The sequence below is a fragment of the Giraffa tippelskirchi genome, chromosome 5 (genome assembly GCF_054371585.1).
Source record: "Giraffa tippelskirchi isolate mGirTip1 chromosome 5, T2T-mGirTip1v1.2.pri, whole genome shotgun sequence".
NCBI lineage: Eukaryota > Metazoa > Chordata > Mammalia > Artiodactyla > Giraffidae > Giraffa > Giraffa tippelskirchi.
The window spans coordinates 25,499,234-25,523,433 of NC_137279.1; the positions used below are offsets into that span (position 1 = coordinate 25,499,234).

Genomic DNA, 24,200 nt, shown 5'->3' on the forward strand with positions numbered 1-24,200 from the left:
AGTGGCTGCGTGTGGAGTCATTGGAGCATCACTGCCAGGAATTGAGAATCTGGATTAAGAGATTAAAGGAAGGCAGCCCTGAGCCAGGATCAGGCTTCAGTAGCTTTTTAAGCCTTTTTTTTTTTTTTTTTATCAACTCAACAATTGTTGTTGTTGTTTAGTCACTAAATCATGTCAGACTCTTTTGCAACCCCATGGACTGTAGCCCTCCAGGTTCCTCTGCCCATGGGATTTCCCAGGCAAGTGTATTGGGATGGGTTGCCATTCTCTTCTCCAGGGGATCTTTCCAACCCGGGGATCAAACCTATGTCTCCTGCATTGGCAGGTGGATCCTTTACCACTGAGCCATGTGGGAAACTCCAACTCAACAACAGTGGTTTTTTATTTTAAGAATCTTAAGAAAACATTCAAATCAGGAGATAAGGCAATGCTGTCACACAGAGAAAATTGTCAGGCTGCCCTAATGAGACAGGACACATGGCCTGAGCCTGCTCACTCATTCATGTCAACTGATGGGCCCTGTGCAGGCATGTGAGCTTGTAACCCCTTGGGCAGTGGGTTTCCGCATGTCCTGTACCCCAGAGGCAGCCAGGAAGTGCAAGGTATGGACAGAAGTTGAGCGTAAGATCATCCGCTCATGACTAAGATCTCTTGGAAGCCTAGAGTTCAGAGCTATGGTCCTCAGGCTTTTGAATTTTACATAGTAGTAAAAAATTTTAAAGTAAGAAATAGACAAGACTGACAGAGGACTGCAGCTGCTAATTCTGCTCAGTTAAGACACTGAGCACACACATACACACTATCATCATTTTATAAAATATAGAATTTGTACATCTGTACACCATTAAAATAGAGACATCATTTTGCTGACAAAGGTCCATATACTCAAAGCTATGGTTTTTCCAGTAGTCAGGTATGGATGTGAGAGCTGGACCATAAGTAAGGCCAAGTGCTGAAGAATTGATGCTTTTGAATTGTGGTGCTGGGGAAGACTCTTGAGGGTCCCTTGGATAGCAAGGAGATCAAACCAGTCAATCCTAAAGGAAATCAACTCTGAATATTCTCTGGAAGGGCTGATTCTAAAGCTGAAGTTCCAATACTTTGGCCACGTGATGCAGAGAGCTGGCTCATTGGAAAAGACCCTGATGCTGGGAAAGATTGAAGGCAGGAGGAGAAGGGGGCAACAGAGGTTGAGATGGCTGGATGGCATCACCGACTTGATGGACATGAGTTTGAGTAAATTCTGGGAGACAGTGAAGGACGGGGAAGTCTGGCGTGCTGCAATCCATGGGGTTGCCAAGAATCGAACATGACTTAGCAACTGAAAAACAACAATATGAATAAAGACAGGATTGGAGAGCATGGCTTACCTGTGTGGCCACAGGAGTTCCTAAACCATCTCCCCAAAGGGACCAACTGTCCCACCTAATGACCAATGGTGCTGGACAAGCACAGGCCCCTGTCCTTTGCAGGACAGAAGTCCTTTTCCCTAAATTCATCATCAGACACTTCGCAGCTGCCTGAAAAGAGGAAGAAGTTTCTCCCATGCTTTTCCTTCTTGGGAGGCGGAAACATTCACTGCTCTTTGGAAACAGGTGGAACAGAACAGAGCACCCACAGAGAATGAGGGCCAATCAGTTCACGCCTGCAGCCTTACAGTATAGTCTTCCAAGCATTGCATTGTCTGTGGAGGTACGTGTGTGTGTGCTTAGTCGCTCAGTCGTGTCTGACTCTTTGTGACCCCATGGACTGTAGCCCTCCAGGCTTCTCTGTCCATGGGATTCTCCAGGCAAGAATACTGGAGTGGGTTGCCATCGCCTTCTCCTGGGGAACTTCCTGACCCAGGGATCGAACCTGTGTTTCCTTCCTCTCCTGCACTGGCAGGCAGATTCTTTACCACCGAGCCATCTGGGAAGCCCCTATTGCGTTGTCTATGCTCCTGTAATCTATAGAACAAGCTCCATGGCTAGTACTGTAGTAGTCTTGGTTTGCAGACAAATAAACTGAATACTATTTATGTTACCTGCTTCCAATTCTCCAGATGAGAAATGATGGAGCCTGGATTTGGAGTCAGGCAGTCTGACTCCAGAGCCTGTGCAGTTAGCCATCACCCTCCCCTATTGCCTTACAAATGCTTGCACAAGTTATTGTGGGGATGCTGAGACCCAGTATGTCACGGACTTCAGCCAAAGCTGCAAAGGAAATTTCTAAACTCAGTCTAAAACCCTCACTACCTCCAATGGAGACCCAAGCTGAGAGTCCTCAGTGGGGTGAGGTCATTCTTAAGGGCTTGGGTGTTGTCCTAACTTCCTAGGACTGCCATAAAAATTATCACAAACCAGGAGGCTTAAAATAAATTCATCCTCTCATAGCTGAGGCCAGAAGTCCAAAATTAAAGTGCCAATAGGGACAGGCTTCTGCTGAGGGTTCTAGGGCAAGATCCTTTTTGGCTTCTTCCAGCTTCTGGTGGCTCATGGCATTCCTTGGCTTGTGGCAGCATCACTCAAGTCTCCACCTCTGTCTTCATGTGACTTTCTGCTCTGTATCTCTTTCTGCCTTTCTGCTCTGTATTTGACTGACCAAACCAATCAATCCTAAAAGAAATCAACCCTGAATATTCATTGGAAGGACTGATGCTGAAGCTGAAGCTCCAATACTTCGGCAACCTGGTGCAAAGAGCTGACTCATTTGAAAAGACCTTAGGAAGATGTCAGGAAAGATGCTAGGAAAGATCAAGGGCAGGAGGAGAAGTGCGTGACAGAGGATGAGATGGTTGGATGGCATCACTGACTCAATGGACATGAGTTTGAGCATAATTTATGAAGGACAGAGAAGCCTGGCATACTGCAGTCCATGGGGTCGCAAAGAATCAGACACGACTTAGGGACTAAATAACAACAACAGTCTCTTTCACATCTCTCTCTTTCTCTTACAAGGATGCTTGCCATTGGATTTAGGGCCCATCCTAAATCCAGGATGATCTCATCTCGAGATCCTTAACTCAACTATATTTGCAAAGACTTTTTCCAAATAAGGTCACCTTCACAAGCTCCGGGTATTAGGGTTTAGACATACCCCTCCAGAGGATGCAATTCACCAAGTCGAGATGTCTAACATGTAACAGTCATCCTCCAGCTTTTTACACTCCATCTCTCCTCATCTGGAGTCTGCTTCCAGATTTCATTTTGGGCAATCACTTCTTACCCCCTGTGTATGTCTTGTCCAACTTTCTTTTTTTATTCATTTATTTTTTGGCCGTACTGCACAGCATGTGGGATCTTAGTACCCTGACCAGGGATCGAACATGCAACCCTTGCAGTGGACATGTGGAGTCTTATCAACCAGATTACCAGGACAGTCCCTTGATGTGACTTTCATAAAATGCACGACCCCTCGCCCAAGTCTCTCTGTCTCAGCACACTGAATCTTGTGTGGACTGACCAAAAGCATGGCCGGAGCTCACTCAATCCAGCAGCCCTGCCCTGCAGAACTCATCAACTGGTCTCTGCTTTCCAGACTCCCAGGGCTGCCCCATTCTCTCCTGAGTCTGCTTCCCGAGCTTTCTCTTCAGTTTTGTGAATTACCTGACATCCTTGCACTTTCCTTGCTTACATTAGCCAGGATTGGCTTTTGTTGTTTACACTCCAGAGGCCCAATTAACCAACGGATTATAGGAAAACAGTTCAAGGATGAGCCAGACACCTGTTCCACAGTCACAAATCATCTCACTCTGCCCAGCTGTCCCACCAAACCACATGCTGTGGCTCCAGGCTCTCGGGGGTGCAGCTCATCTCCCAGCCTAGGGAGACAACTCAGGGAACAGTCACTATTGATAGGAATCTGAGTTCCTACCTTCTGTCTCCTTCCTCCAATCCAGATCCACCTTCAGTGAAACAAGGTGTGCACCGGCTCATCCAGGCCCAGGCAGAATGCAGCCCACTGTTCCTTCACTTCAGAACCACCTCTTCCTGCTCTGCCAGGAACACTCCGAAGAGATGGGTCAGTCCTCGTGCAGGGCGGTTTGGCTCCCTGCCTGCTGCCACCCCTCCAGGCCCTCTCCTCTGACTGATGACTTCTCCCCAGCAGCTGACACCTGAGCCGGAGAGGGTCAAGAGCTGCCACACTCCTGAAATAGATGGTGACACAGCGGAAGGCAGATTGAGATTAATCTCTCGTCCCTGTGCCAGCAAACAGGCCTGCAGCCAGCCAGAGGCTTGCATGGAGCTCTTCCCCTGATCTGGCCCCTTTTGGGACCTGCCTAATGCCAGGCTCTCCTAAGTGCCTTTTGTCATTAAAAATATATTTTTGTCTTCCTAATTCCACTTATTATGCAAAGGCTGTGTATCCACCGAAACAACAGAACTAAAAAGAAAGTGGATAAAAGAACCCTTAAATACATGTTTAATACATTGGCTTACACCTGTCTAGAATCTTTTTCTTCTCTGTGTTCAGTTCAGTTCAATCATTCAGTCATGTCCGACTCTTTGCGACCCCATGGAATGCAGCACACCAGGCTTCCCTGTCCATCACCAACTCCTGGAGCTTGCTCAAACTCATGTCCATAGAGTCGGTAATGCCATCCAACCATCTCATCCTCTGTTGTCCCCTTCTCCTCCTGCCTTCAATCCTTCCCAGCATCAGGGTCTTTTCCAATTAGTTGGCTCTTTGCATTAGGTGCCCAAAGTACTGGAGCTTCAGCTTCAGCATCACTCCTTCCAATGAATATTCAGGATTGATTTCCTTTAGGATGGACTGGCTGAATCTCCTTGCAGTCCAAGGGACTCTCAAGAGTCTTTTCCAACACCACAGTTCAAAAGCATCAGTTCTTCAGGCACTCAGCTTTCTTTATGGTCCAACTCTCACATCTATACACGATTACTGAAAAAACCATAGCTTTAGCTAGACGGAGATTTGTCAACAAAGTAATGTCTCTGCTTTTTAATATGCTGTCTAGGTTTGTCACAGCTTTTCTTCCATGGAGCAAGCATCTTTTAATTCCATGGCTGCAGTCACCACATGCAGTGATTTTAGAGCCCAAGAAAATAAAATCTGTCACTGTTTCAATTGTTTCCCCATCTATTTGCCATGAAGTAATGGGACCGGATGCCATGATCTTCATTTTTTGAATATTGGGTTTTAAGCCAGCTTTTTCACTCTCCTCTTTCACTTTCATCAAGAAGCTCTTTAGTTCCTCTTTGCTTTCTGCAATAAGGGTGGTGTCATCTGCATATCTGAGGTTATTGATATTTCTCCCGGCAATCTTGTTCCAGCCTGTGCTTCATCCAGCCCAGCATTTCGCATGATGTACTCTCCTTTGTGCTTGGACGCTTTTTTTGGTGGGATCCAACATTCTCCTGTCAACGGTTGTTCAGCAGCAAGTTGCAATTTTGGAGTTCTCGCAAGAGAAGATGAGTGCACGTTCTTCTCTGTGTGCATGCACATAAATCCCCAGAGTAGATCCACATTCCGCCACTCTGGTAGATAAACATTCTGGGGACAGCCTTCATTCCACCAACATAATTATCAAACATCACTTGAAATGGTTACATCCTTGGAATAAAAGCTATGACCAACCTAGACAGCATATTACAAAGCAGAGACATCACCTTGCTGACAAAGGTCTTTATAGTCATAGCTATGGCTTTTTCAGTAGTCACATATGGATGTGAGAGTTGGACCAGAAAGAGGGCTGAATGCTAAAGAATCGATCCTTTTGAACTGTGGTGCTGGAGAAGACTCCTGAGAGTCCCTTGGACTGCAAGGAGATCAAACCAATAAATCCTAAAGGAACTCAGTCTTGAATATTCATTGGAAGGACTGATGCTGAAGTTGAAGCTTTAATACTTTGGCCACCTGACGCGAAGAATCAACTAATTGGAAAAGACCCTGATGTTGGCAAAGATTGAGGGCAGGAGGAGAAGGCGAGGACAGAGGATGAGAAGGTTAGATAGCACCACTGATTCAATGGACTGAGCAAACTCTGGGAGATAGTGCAGGACAGGGAAGCCTGGCGTGCTGCAGTCCACAGGGTCACAAAGAGGCAGATGCGACTTAGCAACTGAACAACATGACTTCCTTGCCCATTCCCAGAATGCTTCCAGTTTTTCTTCCTTCCTGAAGCAAAGCTGCTCTGAGCACCATGTTGTTGCTGTTGCTTAGTCGCTCAATCGTGTCTGACTCTTTGTGACCCCATGGACTGTAGCCTGCCAAGCTCCTCTGTCCATGAGATTTCCCAGGCAAGAACACTTGGAGTGGGTTGCCATTTCCTTTTCCAATGAGCACCATGTATCAGTTCAGTTCAGTGGCTCAGTCGTGTCCGATTCTTTGCGACCCCATGGACTGCAGCACGCCAGGCTTCCTGTCCATCACCAACTCCCAGAGCTTACTCAAACTCATGTCTATCGAGTCTGTGATGCCATCCAACCATCTCATCCTCTGTCGTCCCCTTCTCCTCCCACCTTCAATATTTCCCAGCACCATGTATATACATCCTTAATTATTTCCACAAGATACACCCCCCCCCACCCAGTTGCAGACTGTGTGAGAGTCTCTGAATTAATGCTAACAATGGATTTTGCCATCTTTTCATCTTTGCCAACCTGACAGGCCATAAAAGTGCACACTGGTGATTGAATTTACAGTTCTCTGATGACCAATAGAGCTAAATACACGATGTATGGTGTGCTCACTGGCAACTGGGAGTTGTTTTTCTGTAAAGTGCCTGCCCAAGGCCTATATGCTGAGACATTCACAGGTCCTACCCAGGATGAGAAGGACCTGTGACGAGGAGCAGTGGGGAGAGAGTCAGGCTGAACCCCTCTACCCGACCCACTCTGGAGCAACAACTCCCAAGGAGGGAGGTTCCCTGCCCCATACCCAGGAGGAAGGACATTCTCCAGGACCACCAGGTGTTGGTCCCACTGCTCTTGGCCAGCGGTCACCACTGCTGCCATTCTCCTCTCCTGCTCATTGGAGCAAGAGGCTTAGCCTGGGCCAGTCAAATACCCTTCCTACCAGCCTCCTGGCACCCCAACCCAAAAGGCCAGGAAGCAGAAGCAGCTGTGGTTCTTTCACACGCATGGCCAGACTGTTGGCCTCCTGATTTCACAGCATCATAGAAGGTTAAACCCAAAGGCACCTTTGAAATCTAGTACCCCTCTCCAACCTCTCCCCTTATTTTACATCTGAGAGATCCAGAGAAGTTAGGCAACTTGTCTGAGGTCACACAGAGTCTGGATGGAACCCAGGTCTTCTGACTCCTCATTTAGTGCTCTTTTGGGGCATCAGGTTCTTGGTTCACTACCGGCACCTGGAGATGCATGTATGTGGCCCCTGCTGCAGCTACTTTGTGCTACAAAGGAAGACTACAGGAGGGGGCATCGCAGATGGCAGGCAGGGCCTGCTCCTGCTTCTGGGGAGCGGGCACTGGGGAACACCAGCTCTCATTTTTCATAGTGCTGACCTTTGCTTCCCATCACCACTTTCATTAAATATCACCACATGGGGGAAGTTCCCAGTTGTCTCCACCATCTCAGCCAGGAGACACTCCATCTGATCAAATAATCGGCTGATTTCTCCCTAAGGAAGATGCATTGGCAGCATCAGGTCAAGGGCTCCTGCTTGGCCCTGGTTCCACAGAGCACGTCCTATAGAAGGGGTGGATCCTGCACCAGAGCTGTGACTTGTATCTGCTACCCTCCACTCCAGCCTGACTCCCACCCCGAACCTCCAGACACCGACCTCAGTCACACACATAAGCATGGAAAACTGACTGCCTCCCAATGCGGTTTTCCTGGTCTGTCTCCCCCCGGTAAGAAATGACAGAGATGATCACTGGCGGCTTGCAATTTTATTCTCTGGGAAGCATGCAAGCATTTCCGCTACCACCACCACTGCTGTCATCTTGACCCATCACCACCATTGCTACACCCACCATCTCCACCCTGATGGCCATCTCCCCCATGCCCACCGTCTCCACCCTCATATCCACCTCTCCTGTGTCCACCTCTCTCATGTCCACCTCCCCTATGACCACCATCTCCACCTTGATGCTCACCTCCACTGTTTCTACCACCACCACTGCTGCTGCCATCTCCACTATCAATAACAGACATTTGCTACAAGTTGGCCCCTGGGCTGAGTTCTGAGGTCACCAACCTGAGATAACTGATGAACTAGCTAGATCTTTCTGGCAAGACCAGCATGAGGCAATCTAAGACTGGCCCCAAGAGGCTGGTACCTCCCACCACCCATGGTGACGATGCTCCATGCTCCTCAGAGACACTAGCTGCAGCTCCCTTCCTGGACCTGCCCCTCTGAGCACCCAGTGTCCCCGGTTAACATCTGCCGTTGGGCTCACTGACCAGTTGGAAGAAGCGATGCGTTGGGTGTTCTGAGGGTGATGAGAAGTGTGTGCATTAAGTGGATACTTCAGATTACTTCTATGGGGAAGTAATATTTATTGAAACTCTTATCATTTACCAGGAATTATGATAAGTACTGCACCACTACCATGTCCTTTAATCCTCTTCTCAACAGCCCTTTAGAAAAGTGGTTCTCATCTGGGGGTGATTTGCCCCTCAGCAGGCGTCTGGCAACGGCTGGAGATGTTTTTGGTCCTCAAAACCGGGTAGGATGCTATTGACATCTAGTGGGTAGACGGCAGGGCTAAACACTCAGTGCCCAAGACGACCTCTGTAATGCCAGCATTGTGTGCCTGTGTGCTAAGTCGCTTCAGTCATGTCCAACTCTTTGCAGCCCCAAGGACTGCAGCTGGCCAGGCTCCTCTGTCCATGAGACTCTCCAGGCAAAAAATAATGGAGTGGGTTGCCATGCCTTCCTCCAGGGGATCTTCCGGACCCAGGAATTGAACCACGTCTGTTACGTCTTCTGCAATGACAGGTGGGTTCTTTCCCATAATGCCAACAGGAGGGGCTTTCCTGATGGCTCAGGGGTAAAGAATCCACCTGCAATGCAGGAGACACATAAGAGACAGGCTCAATCCCTGGATCAGAAAGATCCCCTGGAGGAGGAAATGGCAATACACTTCAGTATTTTTGCCTGGGAAATCCCATGGACAGAGGAGCCTGGCCGGCTACAGTCCATGGGATTGCAAAGAGTCGGACACGGCTGAGCAACGTGGATGCAGTGCCAGTAGGATCAAAGCTTCGATGCCCTACTTTGTGGTATTTTTTTCCAGTCCCATTTTTTAATGTAAATTTTGCGGTAAAATATACATAATATGAAATGTAGCATCTTAACCATGTTTAAGTGTACAGTTCAGTGGCATAAAGTACATTCACAATGTTGTACAACCCTTCCCACCATTCACCTCCAGAGCGCTTTTCATCTTGCAAAACTAAATCCCTCTTCCTATTAAGTACGAGCCCTCCATCCCTCCCTCCTCTCAGCCCTTGGCAACCACCATTCTGTGTCTATGAAACAGACTATTCTAAGGTGCCTCAAGTAAGTGGATGATACAGTATTTGTCCTCTTATGACTGGCCCCTTCCAGTGAGCATCACGTCCTCAAGGTTCATCCATGCTGTAGCATGTGGCAAAATTTCCTTCTGCTTTTTTAAAGATATTTTTTTTAATGTGGACCATTTTTTATTGAGTTTGTTACAATATTGCTTCTGTTGTGTTTGTTCTGGCTTTTAGGCCAGTAAGGCGTGCGGTATCTTAGCTCCCTGACCAGGGATCGAACCTACACCCCCTGCATTGGATGGTGAAGTCTCAACCACTGGACCACCAGGGAAGTCCCATGAATTTCCTTCTTTGTGGTCCATTGTATGGATGGACCACATCCTGTTTATCCATTCATCCATCAATGGACACCTGTGTCACTCCCACCTTTCAGTCATTTGAATAATGCTGCTATGAACATGGGTACAAATATGGGGTAGGTTCTAGATGCAGCGACTGGGGCTCCAAGAAGCTATAGGACTTGCCTGAAATCATGCAACTCATCTGTGAGGGTCTGGACTTAAGGGCAGGCCTGGCCGTCACCAAAGCCCATCTTTTTTCCATGACACCGCGGCAGACTCAGTCTTGACTGGCCTTGCTCACATATGGGTCACTGGTTGGACTTCACTTGCCTGTATCTCTCTGGAGTGACCTGATGGCCATCCCCATCTATGTGGCTTGGGACACCCACTACAGGACATCTCCCTGTGAGTGCTGGCACTTCCCCTTCAGGCCATAACATTCTTTCTATGCCCAAACGGCTCTGAAACAATTTACCAACACAGCAGCTCTGATTTTTCTAGGAAGTCATGAACCAGACTGTTTTTGTTGTTGTTGTTGTTAGATTTATGTTTCCTCTGACAGCAGAGGAAGGCTTCCCGGGTGCCTCAGACAGTAAAGCATCTGCCTGCAATGCGGGAGATCCAGGTTCGATCCCTGTGTCAGGAAGATCCCCTGGAGAAGAAAATGGCAACCCACTCCATTACTCTTGCCTGGAAAAGTCCATGGATGGAGGAGCCTGGTGGCTACAGTCCATGGGGTTGCAAAGAGTCAGACACGACTGAGCGACTTTGCTTTCGCTTTCACTTTCCTCTGACAGCAGGGGCCACAGGGAACCCCGGGATCCAGCACCTGCAGTGATAGCCATGTCTGTGGCTCAGGGTGAACCTCTGGAACTGCGTTCTTATGGTGGTAACACAGGCCTTGATCTACAGCTGATAATAGTAACAGCCTGCATTTATGAACAGCTTCCTGTTTGCCAGGCACTGTGCTAAGCTTGTCACAGAGGTTATTTGACCCATATGCTTTGACCCATATGACAGACTTGTGAATACTAGCTCAGCTGGTAAAGAAACCACCCGCAATGCAGGAGACTCCAGTTCGATTCCTGGGTTGAGAAGATCCCCTGGAAAGGGGATAGGCTACCCACTTCAGAGTTCTTGAGCTTCCCTGGTGACTCAGACAGTAAAGAATCCGCCTGCAATACATGAGACCTGGGTTCGATCCCTGGGTTGGGAAGGTCCCCCGGAGGAGGGCATGGCAACCCACTCCAGTATTCTTGCCTGGAGAATCCCCATGGACAGTGGAGCCTGGTGGGTTACAGTCCATGGGGTCGCAAAGAGTCGGACACGAGTGAGTGACTAAGCACATATTTTACACATGAGAAAGCTGAAGCACAGAAAGGTTAAGCAATCTGCCCAGGCTCACACAGCTAGTAAATAAAGGAGCAAGGTTCCAATCACAGTGGATCTAAATCCAAAACCCCCTCTAGTGCCTGCCCTACAAGGTGAGGGAATCACACAGCCCAGGAAACAGGGGCTTTGGCACTTGTCTTGGCTTTTCACTAGTTTGCTGTGTGACTTTGGGCAAGTCACTCAGTGTCGCTGAGCCACAGTTTCCTATCTGAAAATAAAGAAAAGTAGACTAGATAACCTATTATCTAAGCTTTTCTGAGTCTTCTGCGATGGTCACTCCAAGAGGTCAGAGATCCTTGTCAGGTGCACTATTATGTCCTCAAGACTGGGAGCTGAATTTGTCCTGACAGGTGTTTAGCTTGCTTTGGTTTCCACTAAGCTGTTCAAGTCATCATTGGTTTACACCCTCCAAGACCAGGTTCTGGATCAGGGAAGCTCACTGACTGGACTAATTTAGAGGCTCCGGATCCAAGAGGATAGGCTTGTAACTAAGAGCCCTTGGTTTCTGATATGAGATTTGGGAAGCCACACAATGGTTAGTGACAGAGCCCCTGGAGCCAGGCTCTCTGGAGTACAGAGCAGAAGGATGACAAATATTCACAGGTGAGTGAAGGGAAGAATCTGGTGGCATATATAGGGGGCATTCCTGCTGTGTCTGGAAGCTCGGATTATGTGGGCTTGGGGGAGAGCCTCAGAAGACCAGTATCCTGGTTCAAGGGGAGCTGAATGTGAACTGACATGGTGTTGTTGTTGTTGCTGCAATTTAGTCACTAATTCATGTCCAATTCTTTGTAACCCTGTGAACTGTAGCCCTGCCAGGCTTCTCTGTCCATGGGATTTTCTAGGCAAGAATATTGCAGCGGGTTGCCATTTCCTTCTCCAGAAGATCTTCCTGACCCAGGGATCGAACCCATGCTTCCTGCATCGGCAGGTGGATTTTTTACCACTGAGCAACCTGAACTGGACATACATGATACATTTTAGCAACCAGTTCTGATAGTTGACAAGTGATCTGGTTTCCTACATTGACTGGCATGGGCAGAGCCAGACCTGCAATAAGCAAGGGGCTAGGAGCTCTGACTTTCTCTCCAGCTGCATGACTTAAAAACTTAGTCTATTTAGGTTCAGAAAGAAGAATGGGCAAGGAAGGGAAAGTGATTACACAGTCACTGGATTTCCAGCATGCTGGAGCTTCCTTCAAGACATGCTTCTCTGGCCAGAGAACCAGCCGAAAATGAAAACAACCCCAAAAAGCCAGATTCAGAGGGCTGAAGCACCGTGGGCAGAAATCTCACCCATCCCTTAATGCTCCCTTTAGCACCACTGACAAGTGGTCATTTGGTCTCTGCTTGAAGGCCTCTAAGGATAGCAACCTCATTGTCTCCCTAGGCAGCCCATTTGCAGAGCCCTAACAGCTAGCTGTTCCTCCTCACAGTGCATCAAAATCAGTCTCCTTGTAGTTCACAGACACAGGTCCATCTTCTGAGGCCAAAACAAGTCTCCTACGTTCCGTGACAGCTCCTCAAACATCTGACAACGGGGGTTATGTCCTTCCACGTCTCTCCTTAGTTAAATATCCATTTTCCTATGTCAACATGGTCTTGCTGTCCAAATACAAAGAGTATCTGGCATCTTTTAAGACACAGGAAGCCCAGGTAACTGCTTAGAAGCTGTAATTTGATGAGGCCTGGGGCTGTGACCTTCCCACCAGGCCTCCTCCATCTGACATTCCCGTGTCTGAAATTCTATGCAGACTGTGCCTCCGTGGTAAGCAGAGGTCCCTTCCTTCTGCCTTTACTGTGTCTATTCCTGGTTAAGCTTCAAGTCACTAACATGTTGATGAGAATCAGTTTACCAAACTAGTTTCTCTTAACAAGAGGGTGGTCCTGGAGACCGCCTCCTCTCTGCTCGTCTCCCCTTTGCCTGGTGTTAGCATCCATCACTGAGCCATTCATTCATTCATTCAACAAATGCATATTGAAGGGGACTTCCCTGGCAATCCAGTGTTTATGACTCCACACTCCCAATGCAGAGGGCACGAGTTCAATCCCTGGTCAGGGAACTAAGATCCCACATGTCGTGCAGCACAGCCAAAAAAAATAAAAACCATTGAGTATCTGATACATGCCAGCCCTGGAGTAAAAACAGTGAAAAAATAATTTGTGACTAAAATTTAGTGAGGGGAAACGGACAGACCACGAGTCAATCAGTAAGATGTATTATGCAGCAGGTGGTGACAGGTGTGACGAAGAAAAGCAACGTGGGAAGGGAAGGATAGCTGGAGGTGGCAGGTCCCAGAGCTCACTGGGGCTGGGAGGCAAGGCTCCATGAGAAGGTAGCATTTGAGCAAGCAGCTAAAAGGAGCCAGGGGGAACGTCATGTGGACATCAGGACGAGGGCGCTCCGGGTGGAGAGAACAGCAAGGCTTTGAGGAAGGAATATGCCTGTGACGTTTGGGAAACAACACGGGGTCTGGGTGCCTGGACCAGAGTGAATGAAAGGAGAGTAGTAGGAAATGAGGCCAGAAAGAAAGGAGGTCAGATTGCAGAGAGGCGGGGGAAGCCCTTGGAAGAAACTTGACTTCTAATCTCAGCAACGTGGGAGTTACTGGAGAGTTCTGAGCAGAGGAAAGACACAACTTGATATCTGTCTGGCAAGCAGGGAGGGGTCATTGTTCCAGATAAAGTCTCAGAAGAGCCTAAACTAGGAGGTGAACTTGCTTTCAATAGGTCTACTCTGACTTCCACTAATGCATTCAAGTCACCTTTGATTCAGCCAAGTCAAGGTTCTGAGTTAGCAAGACTCAATAAGTCTGGTTCTAAGTCTAAAACAGGAGCTGTGGACGAGAGAGTGGGTTTGTGGCTAAGGGACCTGGTTCTGACATGACATTTGAGAAGTCATGCAATGTTTAGTGACAAAGACCCTGGCTCATCTCTCCCTCTGTCACTTCTTGGCTGGTGACCTTGGCCAAGTTACATTAACCCATCTGTGCCTTGATGTTCTCACCTGTAAAATGGGGTAAGTCTGGCACTGACCTCTTTGGAAGACACTAGTAGACTTAGAGCTATACTGTCCACTACAATAGCCACCAGCCACACACTGAGAAATTGATCACAGCCAGTCTGGACTGAGATGTGCTGTAAGTATAAAATACACCCAGATTTTGAAGACTTTGTATGAAATAAGGAATGGAAAAATAGCTCATGAATGAGTTTTCTTTTGATTACAAGTTGAAAGTATAACATTTTGGATATGCTGGATTAAATAAAATACCACTCAACTATATTTGCAATGACCCTTGTATTCATCATGATTTTTACATTCTATATCTTATTTAGCTTTGGCATCTTGGGGCCTTGCCACTTGGGGAAGGACTGTCCCTCCCAGTGTTGGCCAGTTCCTAAACCCTTGCCAATGAGCACACCCTTGATATGCAAACCTACAAACCCCAGTTGGTATTTCACCCACCTCCTTTGATCAGGTTCTTGCAATCCCAGACTCTATCTTCCTGCCCTAAAACACTGCAGGGCCAGGTACTAGATAGCTAGGGATCACCTTTTCAATGAGAGCTTCCTGAAATTACTCAAACTAGCCAACCTTAAACCTGCCTCCTCTGCTTACCCTGCCTTACCCATTCCGTCCTGCAAAAACCACAATAAATACCCTCATCTGTTTTTCTTTTTACTTCATCTCCCTCCTGACCATCCCTGCTGCTTCCCTCTGTGGCCCTGCATGGCTTCCATTTCTCCTGTTTCTAGAGATCTGTGAGCATAAAACTTCATCCTTCGAGATAGTCATTTCAGGGGTCTTTCATGGCAGTGCAGTGGTTAAGATTCTGTTCTTCAATGCAGGGAGTGCAGGCTCAATCCCTGGTTGGGGAAGTAAGATTCCACATACCGCACAGACAAAATAAATAAATAGCACCTAATTCTGGTTTTAAGGCTCAAAAAAAAAATCTAAATTGCTTTCCATGAGTAATTTTAAGACTATACATAATATAACACATGGAAAAAAAGCAAAGTAAAAAAAAAAAGACAATCATATCCATGTCTGCACACCCCCATTTTTTCCTAAAGCCCTTTTACATTAGGATTTCCCTGATGTTCCTGACAAACCTCAGGGTTACAGATGAAGGAACCACATACCAGACAAGTCAAATGACCTGCCCAGGTCAAGGACGTGGTAGTAGGTGTCCTGACCTTCAGCTCTAAATCCTCAGGCCCTGAACAGGACCATGTGACATCTTCGTTTCTGATGCAGATAATCATTCATGATGCTCCGTGCTTAGTCGCTCAGTCGTGTCCAACTCTTTGCAACCCCACAGACTGTAGCCCACCAGGCTCCTCTGTCCTTGGGGATTCTCCAGGCAAGAATACTGGAGTGGGTTACCACACCCTTTTCCAGGGGCTCTTCCCAACCCAGGGATCAAACCCAGGGATCGAACCCAGGGCTCCCTCATTGCAGGTGGTATCTTTACCATCTGAGCCACCAGGGAAGCTTATGTTAAAAAGAGATATCATCTCCTTGGTGTTTTGTGAAAAAGCAATGCCATTCTTTCTAATAATGTGGTGAGGGTGGGAGAAGAGACGATCATACTCTTGTAGCTACTGATTTGAAAGAGAGCTGCCAGGGTGGTGGAGCCAGGGAGTCCGTCCAGGAGACCTTTGCTGGGAGCTGGGGACGAGGGGCTGTCGGACCCTCTCATTCCATGACCTGGAGGAGGCTGGCTGGGGAGGGCGCAGAGCCAGCCAGAATCAGAGCTAGACGAGGCCTTCCAGGTCATCCAGCCCCCGGGTCTGCAGCTGACAGAGGAACTCAGACACCACTACGTTCTGGGGAGTCTAGTCAGCATAGTGCTCCAAGTTCTTTCTCATGCACCTGTGGTTCTCCTTCTGCCCCACCTCCTCTGAGGACTCCCACCTACAGCCCCTGGGGCCATCTGGGGTCACTGTTCATTATCGAGAGCAACTGAGAAAGAGAACGTGACTCAGGTCGACTCCTGGCCAACAAAGAAGGAGGGACAGGGACCCAACTCCTAGATCTCTGGTTTGGGTTCATGTCTGAGAAGCTGCCCCTTAATCCTGAGTGGCCCGCAGCTTCTTTGAGGTCCTGACTCCTGCCTCTGGCATTTATCCCCATGGGCAGCCTGGAGGATGGAGGAGGTGAGGCACCTCTTTGATGGGCAGCTTCAGAAGCAGAGGGGTGAGGCTAAGAGCCCCTGGGAGGACATACTGTGAACACACAGCTAATGCCCGTCTGCATGGATTGTGGACATCTGGGATTTAACAGGCAATGCTTAAATCCAGAGGGATTTGTAAGCCTGTTTGTCCACATGTCTATGAATTGGATAAGAAGAAAACAACATCTTCTATGTGCGGTGCTGGAAGAATCTGTACTCTGAGCATCTTCATATATCACTCGAGGTGAAAGGGCAGATGCTGTCACCTGCATTTGACAGAGGGGACACCAGGGCCCAGGATCAGCTCACAGGAAGCCGGGCCAGAGTCATGCATGCCTAGCTCAATGCCTAGTGGGGGGTCTGCCCAGCCCCCATCCCTAAGCTCCGCCCCCCAGAGCCTCCTCTCAGATCTGGAAATTGGAACCAGGACAGTACAGTCTCGTCTGGCCTCAGCTGGTCCCATGAATGGAGCAGCATGTTATTTTGTCACATGGATGGAAAAAACTGAGAAAGCCTATCAATATATGAAGAGGAGAATAAAAGACGATGTGCACACAGGGAACTCTGCTCAATATTACATGCCAGTCTGGCCGGGAGGGGAGTTTGGGGGAGAATGGATACATGTACATGTATGGCTGAGTCTCTTTGCTATCCACCTGAAATTATCACAACGTTGTTAATCGCCCATGTGTGCGTGTGTGCTAAGTCACTTCAGTCGTGTCCAACTTTTTGAGACCCGATGAACTATAGTCCACCAGGCTCCTCTGTCCATAGGATTCTCCAGGCAAGAATACTGGAGTGGGTTGCCATGCCCTCCCCGAGGGGATCTTCCCAACCTAGAGATCAAACCTGCATCTCCTGCAACTCCTGCATTGCCGGCAGATTCTTTACCTCTGAGCCACCAGGGAAGCCCTTAATTGGCTACACAATTATAAAATAAAAAGTTAAAGAGAGATGGTGAGAGAAGCAGAGAGTGAAAGAGGGAGGTGCTGTGTTCCCTGCAGCCTCCCAGGTCTCATCCGTGAGCTCCCTGGGCCTGACTGTTGAGGGCTTGGGCTCCTGGCGACACCCACGTCTTTACAAGACACCTATCTGTTTGCTTATGCCAGACAAGCAGGTTTCTGATTCAGCAGGGTAAACAGATCTGTGGTCTCAGTGTCCTGAACCCTCTCCCCTAGCCACTCACACTGCACCTCGCAGGGCAGAGGCTCACACCCCCCCGGACGAAGGCTGCCCCGCTGTCTTGCTAGCACTGCTCTCACAGTTGGGGCAGGCGCAGCTGGCCCCCTCCCTCCTTCACAGCGACAGGCTGAGGGTTTGAGCAGGATCTGCTAATGGAGCCCAGAGAACCCTGGCTCCAGGCCTCTGCCTCTGCTGAAAGGTGATCCGGGTGTCTTTGGCTGACCCCAGCGGGGCAGGGGTTACTTGGTGGGGGTAAAAGCCAAGGGCAGCGATGTTGGCCTGTCCCCTGATGGCCCTTGTGACAGAGGCCCCGGAAGTGTGCATCCATCCACTCGCACGTGCCCATGGCCCCTCGGAGCCCCTTCTACGCTGGGCACGGCCCAATTACTGGGGACACTGCAGGGAACGTGTGGCTCTGGAGCTCATGCTTGTAGAGCAACAAGACTTGTGACCGAGATAATGTGGACGCGACGAGCGTGATGCCATGGACACAACAAGGAGATATGACAACCATGAGCGGGGTGGGCATGGGCCTGCTTGGGTGGGGTGGTCAGGGAAGGCCTCTCTGAGGAAGGGACATCTCATGGGGACCTGATGATGAGGGAGACACAGCCACGGGAAGGTGGGGACATCTCAGCAGAAGAGAAAGCCGTGACTCAGGAGGTCCCGGTTGGTGTGTTCCCAGGACAGAGGAAGGCTGGTGGGGCTGGGGTGCGGATGGACCCTCTTAGGACACAGGAGGAAGCTGGTTTGTTCCGAGTGCAATGCAAGCCGTCAGAAGATTTCCAAACATGTCATTGACTGCACCAACTGCTGGGGGTTCAAGGAGAAAAAGACACACTTTGTGCTTCCAAACAGGCCAGACCTGCAAACTGGCAGGTCGAGCAGTGATCATAGAGGTAATACAGCATCCAGTCAGGTTGCACAGGCCAGCCTCCCAATGCAGCCTCGAGGCCCAGAGTATTGGAGGCTGGAAGGTTAAGTAGGAACCAGAAAGGCAGAGAAGTAGAAATGAGGATGGGAAGGTAAGGGACGGCAGGGGGTGGGGAGGCGAAGAATTGGGGAAGTGGCTGGCACGGTTTGGGTGAAGACTTGAGGGCAGGAGCCCAGGACAGTCCCAGGACTGGAGTGACACACTCTGCTGTGATCTTACAGTGACAGTGTTCAGGATACGATTTGACTCAAGTAACCACGAATGCACCTGATTCAGGTCTTTGTGAAAATCGGCCTACGTGGAGGTCCTTCTGGACCACCATCACACTGCCAGCCCAGGGGTGACAAGGCCGGCCAAGCACCTCCTTCTCAGCTATATTGGGGACCATGGGATTCTGGGACAGTGGGCAATGGACAGCCACTTGGCTGAAAGGCCTAAATCTTGCTGGATCTGAGTCAGCTGGCAGCTGGTCAGCTTCAGGTAACAGTGCCACCAGCCTCTCCAGAGCAAACTGCCAACTGCTCCCCCAGCGCTGTCTGAGCGAGGCAGAGAGGCAGGTCCCCTGACCCACTGGCCCGGCAATGAGGTTGCCCTTTGAGTTAATTGATAGAGCACCCTGACTTCCCAGGTGGCTCAGTGGTAAAGAATCAGCCTACCATGCAGGAGACGCGGGGTCAATCCCTGGGGCAGGAAGATGCCCCGGGGAAGGGAATGGCAACCCACTCCAGTATTCTTGCCTGGAGAATCCCATGGACAGAGGAGCCTGGCAGGCTACAGTCCATGGGGTTGTAGAGTCGAACACGACTTAGTGACTAAACAGCAACAGCAGCAGGATGAAGGTGCCATTTCCAAAAAGATCCAGCGTTTGGGACAGAGTAGCAGGACCGGGTGAGGCGCTCCAGTGAGAAAAGAGACAAGGGGTTGTCTTGGGTCATGTCTGCAGCCGACTATCCCCGGGACTCCAGAGCGCCGTGCCCGCAAAAGCTGACACCCGGCCAGGACACTGGGGATGTTGAAAAGTGACACTGAGGACTCAACTCTAATTAAGAGACACGTTAGAAACACAAGCGCCTGTGGCACCAGGACATGTACAGACCTGTCAACAGCAGGAGGCAGGCCACTTGAAAGAGTGAGTGAGACCTCGATCTACCTCTGCCAGGAATGTGGTCCTCTTCGATGTGTAAGCACAACGAAAATGTGCACTCTGTGCGTGCCTGCTAAGTCGCTTCAGTCGTCTCCGACTCTTTGCCACCCCATAGGCTGTAGCCTGCCAGGCTCCTCTGTCCATGGGATTTTCCAGAGTGGGTTGCCATGCCCTCCTCCAGGGGATCTTCCCAACCCAGGGATCGAACCTGCGTCTCTTATGTCTCCTGCATTGGCAGGCAGGTTCTTCACCACCAGCGTCACTTGGGAAGCCCCGGTAAGATGTGTGTATGTGTGCTCAGTCTCTCAGTTGTGTCTGACTCTTTGCGACCCCACAGACTGTAGCCCAGCAGGCTCCTCTGTCCATGGGACTTCCCAGGTAAGATTATTGGAGTGGGTTGCTTTTCCTACTCCAGGGGATCTTCCCAACCCAGGGATCAAACCTGCATCTCCTGTGTCTCTTGCATTGACAGGCAGACTCTTTGCCACCGAGCCACAATTCCTCATACCCAGTGGTCTTTCCTGCTCAAGGTTCCAGGAGCAAGGCTGGGTCACGTGGGATGAACCCCAGGCTTCCTGGGTGCTCTTACTCCCTCCCTACCGCACAGAGACTGTGGCCCCCGGATTCCAGCAGTGGGGTCTCTGGAGGGGCCTGGTCTCCCCAGGCCTCAGGGTCCTAACCTTTAAGACACAGACCATCTTCCCTTCCCTCGAAACCATAGAATTTTAGAGTTGGAAGGAACCTTAAAATCCTCCCACTCACATGCCTTTGTTTATAAAAGAAAAATCTGAGGCAGAGAGACAGGAAAGGCCTACAATGTCACAGAGCATTCCCACAGCTGCCGCAAAAAGCCTGCCCCCTCCAGCAGCAGTTTTCAAGCTTAGAGTGTATGCACTGCAAGCCCCTTTCAGGGAATGCTGTTTAGTCACTAAGTCGTGTCCAATTCTTCTGCAACCCCATGGACTGTAGCCTGCCAGGTTTCTCTGTTCATGGGGATTCTCCAGGCCAGAATACTGGAGTGGGTAATCTTTCCCTTCTCCAGGGGATCTCAACCCAGGAATTGAACCGGGGTCTCCTGCATTGCAGGTGGATTCTTTACCAGCTGAGCTATCAGGGAAGCCACTGGATAAAACACAGGATGGCCAGTGATGTGAATTTCAACAAACAACAAATAATTCTGTGTGTGCGAATATCCCAAACGTTGCATGGGACATACTTATACTAAAATGTTATGCATTGTTTACCTAAAATTCAGAGTGAATTAGCATCCTGGGATTTTGTTTGTTTTCTTGATTGGGGTTTGTTTGCTTGCTTGTTGTTGCCAAGTTGGCCGGTGAGCCTTCCTTCAGATCAGCCCCAGCAGGCCAGCTCCCCCAGATCCCTCTGCCCCCAAAAGCAGAGCCCTGCAGGAGTCTGCCCGGAGGGGACCAACCGCCCCCGCGGTTTTCCTCCACCAGTGACCAAGCGCTCCCATCAGAGCAGAGGCTCACCTGGCAGGCATCATGTTTTTGTGCTGTCAGAGCTTGTCAAGGTCACTGGTTCAGCCTGGTTTGCTTCTCTGGAGGAGGAAGGGGCAGGAGAGGTGATGGAAAGCCTTTGCTGGGAGGCGGGGGGAGGTCTCTGCTCTTTCCTCTGAATTCCCCGCCTTGGGCCCTGCCTAGAAAGGCCTAGAGCCTAAGCCCCAAGGTGCCGAGTTTCCTTGGCAGGAAGTGGATGGTCAACTGGTTGGAGGCCAGGAGCCAGGAGGTCCTGATGCACCTCCCCATCCATCTGTATTTAACTCTCTGTATGACCTTGGGCAGAAATGGTAACCCACTCCAGTATTCTTGCCTGGAGAATCCCAGGGATGGCGGAGCCTGGTGGGCTGCCGTCTGTGGGGTTGCACAGAGTCGGACATGACTGAAGCGACTTAGCAGCAGCAGCAGCATGACCTTGGGCAAGTCACTCCCATCAGCTCTCCAGGCCTTCTGGACAAAACAGGGTAACAATAGCACTAAGGCTTATTGGTAGTTCTGGTGTGTCGGGCACTGTTCCAAGTACCTTGTAGATCCGTGGTTCCCAACCTTTTTGGCACCAGGGACCGGTTTCATGGAAGACAATTTTTCCACAGACCAGGGGGCAGGGGATGGAACGGTTTGGGGACAATTCAAGCACATTTACATTTATTGTGCACTTTATTTCTATTATTATAACATCAGCTCCACCTCGGATCATCAGGCATTAGATCCCGGAGGCTGGGGACCCTGTTACAGAGGATACCCTCCTAATCCTCCCAACAGCCCTGTGAGGTGGGTACCAGCAAGATTCCCATTTTACAGGAGAGGAAACTGGAAGGCAGAAGCGACACAGCTAGTAAGAGGGAGAGACAGCATCTCAACCAAGCAGGTCTGGGCTGGAGTCTGCACTCTCAGCCCCTCACCAGATGCCTCTGTGAAAATATGAGGGGTCTGAATGTATGAGGAGAAGGGAAGGGAGTGAATAGTGCCTAACCATCACCTACTCCTTGCTAAAATCACTGTGCCCTTGACAGAGAGGACCTCATATAAACCTCGCCACAAACATGCTATCAGATTCTGTTCTTCAGTCTGAAGTTAGGGCAGGGAAACGGAGGCACAGAGAGGCCTGGACTTGCCTAGGGTCATAATCTGAGTCTACATCGGAACCCAGCTCTCTCGCCTCAAGGCCTAGACTAGGAGCTCCACACTCACCCACCCCACCCCACCCCCTGCCCCGCTCTGGTTCACAGAGCTTAAGACCCTGCTTTGGCCCCAGGCCGTGGGCAGTGAGGTCACAGATGTTCTCGATACTTCACCCCGTGAGATGCTGGAAGCCCCCAAGCTGTCCTCCTGCCGCCTCCCTCCTTCTCCCTGCATGAGACCAACCCTCCACCAGGGCCTGGACACTCTTCCTTGCTCTGGACCTGCCCATCCTTACCCCCCACATCTCCATCTGGTGGCTCTTTGCTTTCCTATATTATGGACAAGAGGAAGAATAACATTTTCTATTCTTGCGTGCTCATGGGTGCTCAGTTGCCTCGTCGTGTCTGACTCTGTGCAACCCCATGGACTTCAGCCCTCCAGGCTCCTCTGTCCGTGGAATTTTCCAGGCAAGAATACTAGAGTGGGTTGCCATTTCCTACTCCAGGGGATCTTCCCAACCCAGGGATCGAACACACCTTTCCCATGTAGCCTGCATTGGCAAGCAGATTCTTTACCTCTGAGCCACCTGGGAAGCCCTTTCTATTTTTACTGCTCATTCATTTACCCACATTGAATGACTCTGATACTGACAATCACCAGTCAGACATATTGGTCAGCATTCCAGTGTCCCAATTTCACACAGAAGAAAGAGGAGGCTCAAAGAACTCAAGTGACCTGCCCAGAGTCACTCAGTTTTTAAGCCAGAACTCCAATCTATGCCTTCCAAACCTGGGGCTCTGCAGAGATCACAGAGGTCAATTAAGGTACTTTAGAAATGAAAAAACTGAGACCCAGACAGGACACATGTTCTGGTCAAGGTCACAGCCAACCATGGGAGAACTGAGACTGAAATTCACAGCTCCTGACCCATAACACCAAGTCCTCATGTGAATAACAGTGGGAACCAATTATATTCCCTCAGCTGACAATGGGGGTTCATGATGCCAACACCACCAAAAAGCAAAGGCAGAAGCTATCAGAACCAGGGTGAAGCCCCATTCCACAATGAGGTCTGCATCTGGACCTTCCTGTCTCCGGGACAGTCTTCTGGTAGGGAGAGTCTGGGGAGCCAGACAGCAAATGAAGGCAAAGTGTAAAGCTGGGGGACTCTGCACCTTGCACGTCCGGTCTTTTTAGAACTTGCTGGTGTAGGAGAGCCAGCCTGGGCTGAAAGTGTCAGCTCAGGAGAGAAATGATTGCCTGGGATGTGTGCTTAGTGACAGTATGGAATGAATAAGTGAGCACAGGAATTCAGGACATAGATGAGCAGCATCCCTGAATTCTCAATAAACGGAAATATATATATATATATATATTTCAAAGATAAATCCACATCGATGTCACCTTTTTTACTGTGGGTCTTACAGCTCTGCTTCCTATTCTGCCAAGCCCCCAGGGGCAAGGTGGGAGGTGGAGTCTGGCTCTGAGGGCTCGCTGCTGGGACCACGCTCACATGCTCACCAGTGGAAGCCTGGAATCCACTGAAGGTAAGGACAGTCCACCTGCTCAGGGCTCATCCTTACGGATGCTAGGGCCCCCTCTTCTCAGCTCTTCCTTTGCCTCCTTCCTCCTGGCCTTCACAGGGCCCCTTACCTACTGTGCCCTTATGTTCCTGTTTGCCAGGTGAGCACGTATGTCTATGTCACCAACAGAAAAAGGGCACCAGGCAAGCAAAAGGTGTCCCAGCCCAGGAGATTTTTGTTCAGCAATTTCACATCTGGGCTGAAAAGCTACTGCAAATCTTTACTGCATCACTGGCTCTTGCAGGCTGCTGTTATTCCTCACCAGGAATATTCCTTACCCCTTTTAGACAGAAGAGCAAATTGGCAGCTGAGAAATCAAAGCCAGCTCAGGCTCCAGAAGCTATTAGAGAGCTCTTAGAACTGGTGCGCTCTCTCCATGTT

General features: G+C 49.6%; 1 protein-coding gene across 3 annotated transcripts in view; it reads right to left on the reverse strand.

Moving 5' to 3' along the window:
• The window catches only part of LRRC38 (leucine rich repeat containing 38), a 65,090-nt gene that overhangs the window by 38,872 nt on the left and 2,018 nt on the right, over positions 1–24,200 (reverse strand). The gene's annotated exons all lie outside the window — the stretch shown is intronic.